Source organism: Castor canadensis, chromosome 12 (genome assembly GCF_047511655.1).
Source record: "Castor canadensis chromosome 12, mCasCan1.hap1v2, whole genome shotgun sequence".
In the NCBI taxonomy this organism is placed as follows: domain Eukaryota; kingdom Metazoa; phylum Chordata; class Mammalia; order Rodentia; family Castoridae; genus Castor; species Castor canadensis.
Window position 1 is genome coordinate 100,746,168 of NC_133397.1, and position 5,503 is coordinate 100,751,670.

Below are 5,503 nucleotides of genomic sequence, written 5' to 3' on the forward strand. Positions count from 1 at the left end.
AATATATACAAACACACACACACACATCACACACACACACACACACACACACACACACACACCATGGAAAAAGAACCATAAAAAAATCCTATCTACTACTTGTGGTAAACATAGCCTAAATTATATTGGAGAATTTATAATACAAACAGGAAAATAAGAATGCTTGTGCTAATTTAAATCCTTTCCCCAAAAAATTGATTACAGTAATAAAAGATTTTAACAAAGAACTTTATTAAAAACACGACTCCACTCATTAACACAAATGTTTTAGTCATTGTGATTAATATTAACTTTGAGTTAAAATTAAAATTCACAGAGAAAATGTCCTTTTTAAAACAAAATGCCAGCCAAAGAAGTATATGTAAAGAACTGAATTTTAGAATTTAAGGAATACAAATATAGATGATAAGTTTTGATGTTAAAAAAAACCAGGATGTGGACAAGGTGGAATAATGAATAGTAATTTTTCTAGAGGAAGATCATTGGAGAAAAATATATTTATACATTCTCAAAGTTTCTCTCTCCAAATTGCTTACAATATGCTTTTTAAATGGACTCACGGAGTGGATGCCTCCTTCCCCAAGTGACAGTCCTAGATAGAGACATGAGTGATGAACAAACTGGAAGGTCTTGGCGTTCAGGTGGGATGAGACATGAAGTATACAGCATTAGCTGTACAAGGGTTTGGCTAAAACTTTAACCTGAATTTAATCCTGAGAAAATTATCAGACAACTGAAGAATGTGGGTCATGCTGCCAGCCATCTGATGTGTCCCCTACAAACAGGTCAAAGTCATCACAGACTCTAACAACAAAAAAGTGAGAAGAGATTTTAAATTGAAAAAGACTAAAAAATGTATCTTTTAAATTTTTTCCACCAAAATATCTCCTCTCCTTTTTGTTATAATATTTATGGTGACCTTGAGTGAAGAAGACAGACTACTTGTCTTGTTTACTAGTCTACATTCTTCATGTGTCTGCTAATTTCCTGTGCTTGAATACAGGCTAAACATCTTTAGCAAAAAACACTGCAATGCTAATACTGAAACAGGGTCCAGTTTGATCTGCTGTCTTCTCCCACTTTCTATCCTTGGGTTTTTGCAGGGTGGGGATTGCAAAGGCTGAGATTAATGTCTCTCAATAGTTCTATGGACCTTGGCCTTGGTCTTGGGTATTAATGACAATTAGAGACTTAGGAACAGTGATTTCTCCAGAAAAACTGGTCTTTTGGAGTGAAAATTGTCAACATCCATTCATGATTCTGAAATCCCATGATCATGAGGATCTCTTCAGTGTTCTATTTGGGTATCCACATAGTTTGTTTCCTATTTCTTCAAATGGAAAAGGTAATTTCTATGATGAAATCTTGTTCAAATTAGCAATATCTCTTCTTAGTTCCAGCAACACTTGGTATCTGAGAGAGGGAGAAAGAAATAAAATGAGAGTCTTTCTCAAGTCCTGGGGAGCTAATATGGGAGGAGGAGCCAATTGCTGGGACTCAGCCTGCATGAAGTGGAAGGTGGCATTCATAGTGATTTAGAGAAAACCCTCCTGAACTTTCAGTCCAGTTTGTGGTGCAGCATTCAGGACCTCTTCTGAGTCCCACCCACCACCTAGTGATATCAGCCACTTCCTGACCAAATGGAGTGCTTTTCCCAATTCTCAGTGCTATGTGTTCTTAGCACCCAGGATGTACATTCATAAACACACTAACATGGGAGGGAGAAACACAACTGTTATGACTCTTAAAAGGGAATAGTAGGGTTGCAATTGGCAGAGCATAGGAAAGAGAGCCAATGGCTTCAGACAGCACCCAAGTCCAGTCCCACCTTTTACTAAAGAGGAGACAATGCCTTAGGGCTCAGGTTTAACTAAAGCCACATGACCCTCTGACAACCCTGAAGCTGACCATCTCCATAAATTTTGAGAAAGAGCAGTAAATGGAGGGCATAACAGGCACAAGGGATGTCGAGTCACTTTGCCTAGACAGGCAAAATAATTGGAAAGTTCTGAGCATTTTAAAGACCTTAAAAAGATTCATTTAAAATTGTAAGAGTGAAGGGAGAGCAGTGAGAACAACCACAGCCCAACACTTTTACTCTAATTTCATGAAGGCAATTCCACACTAGGTTACACCATAAAGCATTTGTGGGAATATTCTCAATATGTAGAAAAATAAATCTCTAAAGTAAAAAGGACTACACTGTGTTTTACTATACTCTCCACTCTTTGTATTTCTCTTTTCCCAAAGTGCTCATTTAGAAGTGGTTCCTTTTAGTATTTCATGGTGATCAAGAATGGCATAGAATCCTGGTGCCAGTGTCCCACACCTGTAATCCCAGATGCTTAGGAGGCAGAGAACAGAAGGATCTGATTCTAATCCAGCAAGGGTAAATACTTCTCAAAACCCTATCTTGAAAATACTAAACAAAAAAAAAAAAAGGATTTCATAGTGGTTCAAATGGTAGAGTGCCTGTGTAGCAATTGTGAGACCCTGAATGCAAACTCGATTACACCAAAAAAAAAGATAAAAAGAAGAAAAAAATGTGGCACGTAAGTGTAAATATAAAAACTTTTCCTGAGTTTCAGTTGTGATGCATTATTATATTTTCTTCAAGGAAGAGAGTCTGAAAAGTTTTATGTGGGCATTTTATTTCATGAAACTCTCTGACCTACAGTACATCTTTCAAATTGGAGTACTGATCTCTTTGGATAACTGGAAAGTTAACATGGTACAATGAAAACTGCCAGATTTACCATAAAAATTAACAAGAAAATACTAAATTCCATTATGTGCAATTGGAGGAAGTATCTTTTAGTACACTGAGTTTTAGTGTAGGTACTAATCCTTATTTCATCTGCCACCAGTTTGTGCACATGTGCTTCAAGAATGGAGGCTAAAGGTCAAATCCATTCATCAACAGGTTTTTTATGACAGAGAAAGGTTTGGTTGAGAGGGAAAAACAAATTCAATCAACAGTTAATGGTGTTCAGCTCTTTGTGTGGCGTAAGCCACACATATGGGAAAATTCTGTGTTGAAAACTTGAGATCATCATGAACCAGGGCTCCTAATGGTTTTTGCCACATATTAGAATCACCTGGGGGCTTCTAAAAACACTGATGCCCAAATGTCATCCCAGACTATTAAAGTGAGACTCTCCTGTGTGTGTTCAAAGTATTCATCAACCCAGGTGCTTGTATCAGTGCAGTATGATCTGCAGACAGTGAATGGACCACCAATATCCATCATTCTTAATTAATTTCTGCATCTCTTTCATGGCTGGTTTCTGACCTACTGACTCTATGGATTTTCCTCTTCATTTTGACAATTGAAGCAAATCACTCTTTTGTCAATTGCTATTGGTGTCAAACTTGCCTTGTATTCTCAATCAATCATATTGCCTGTTGATATACCTGGCCTTGGAGTCACTTTCCATTAAGTTAGTCAAATAAAAATCTCTCATATTCTCAGACCTCCAGATTCAATGTAGTTGAATTTTAGCCTCTTGGCTAGACATGTCAAGTGGACAAGGAAATAAGGACAGAACACAGACTGCCTAAGAATCTCATGACCTATGCAACTTTAAAGTAGTGTTGGAGTCTACTTTTGGAATGACATCCCTTTACAGTACCATTTAATATCCTCCAGATAATGTTAGTGTCCACTGAATTCTGATCAAACCATGCACATTAGAAAGGGCTGAAGACTTGGGGATGAATAAACATCAACTCCTGGTCTGGTATTTCTCCCACCAATAGCCTAGTCTGCAATTTAGTTTTTTATAATCAGGGTGCCTTCTCATTAATTTTAAACATTATCATGTGCATGTCCAATTTGAGACTTAGCAATTGACTTTGTCTGGGTTCCCTTACATAAGCACAAGAGAAACTGAACAAATGATTCATAAAGGGCATGGTCCCAGAAGAAAGAGGCAATGGAGCTGGGGATGCTGGAAAGACAAGCAAAAGTCAAGAAAAGGTGGTTTCTTAGAAATTGTATGTACTCAGAAAAAAAAGAGATGCACTTAGTACAATGTAGATAACAAACAGCTGGTCTTACCTGTGACAGTTAAAGTATTAGGAGAGCAGGGATGCTTAGGAGCAGAGTTCAGAATACAAATAGGTGATGATGGATACAGGAACTGACATGGTCACAGCCCATGGAAATTCAAGGTAAGAAAACACAGACGTTACATCAGTTGTTGGATAGAACCAACATTGAAGACAAAGCACAGTAGGGAAATGAGCTCAATCCTACATAGAGACTCCATCATAAAGAATAAGTGCATCCAAGAGTCACGTGTGTGATTACCTCTGCAGGTTGATGCAGGGAATCTGCACTCATTCCTAATACTATTGCTGAACAATAGTATTCTTTGAATAATCTTCTGTTTCAAGAAATTTGTGGCACCAGTGAAGCCATGTTGAAATTCATGTATATTGTCAACTGAGCCTTCAGCAGTATCACACTCCAGCATTTCAGGCTTCTTCACTTCAATGGATGCATCCAAACTCGACTCTGAAAATAAACCCAGAACCATTGTTATCCATGCCTTTATTTGGATATAACACAGCCACCAAGAAAAGAGAGTAGGGTAAGACAAATAAATGCAAGCAGGGAGATGAATCCTATATATGCTGATATTTGCATTTTTGTTGATGTTTCTGACAATATTCAATAATAATAAGATTGCCAAAAAGCAATGGTACTTCCAATTTATTGTCAAAGAAATTGTCAAGCAGTGTGAGAAAGACTGAAAGGAGCACAAGATCCAAATCCAGCCCCACTTTTTACTAAAGAGGTAATAGTGATAACTTGGGGCTGAACTTTAAATGAAGCACATGACCTCCTAAAATCTAGAGCATACCTCTTCCATCAACATTGAGGAAGAGTGAGGAAGGCATCAATGGAGGCCACAGCAGGCACTCTGGATGTGAAGATGCTGTGAAAAGCAAGTAACCTGTTAGACATCAGGATGAAATCAGAGCATAGAGTAAAAATTGATGATGCACACACTCACTGTTCCCCAAACCTCTCCTGAGCTGGGTTTTGCTCAGGCATCTGTGAAGATGAGCAAGAGATAGAGTGACTGATCTCAGGTGCTGATTGATGACTGGGCTTGTGGGAAGCCCATGTAAAGGAAAAGAGAGGCCAGATGGACAGGGAGAAAATTATATACATGTTATTCACATGGATCAGGGATGTCATATCCCCGAAGGCTTAGGAGCACTTCTTAAGGGCCTCCTGCAGTGGAAGACTGTGGGCCCTTAGCCCACCTGACTTTTACTTCCTGCATTACCACCATGCAACATCAGAGGCTCCAGGAGTTGACATTGAGAGTGACACAGGGTAAAGACTAGCATGACCCAAGCTATGTGTGGATGTGAAGGGTTGAATTTAGAGTCCTAAGAACATCTAGAGCAAGCCAGGTGAGGTGGCCTAATCCTGTTATATGAGCTACTTGGGAGACTGAGACTAGGAGGATGGTTGTCTGAGGTGAGC

At 38.7% G+C, this 5,503-nt stretch overlaps 1 long non-coding RNA gene across 1 annotated transcript; it reads right to left on the reverse strand.

Annotated features, from left to right (window-relative positions):
• Positions 1-323: 323 nt before the first annotated feature.
• Positions 324-4,972, reverse strand: LOC141415076 (uncharacterized). Its single transcript, XR_012440103.1, has 3 exons — positions 4,869-4,972; positions 4,313-4,519; positions 324-1,413 (listed from the first exon to the last, which is right to left on the reverse strand). It is a non-coding gene; the product is annotated as an uncharacterized lncRNA (long non-coding RNA).
• Positions 4,973-5,503: the final 531 nt, after the last annotated feature.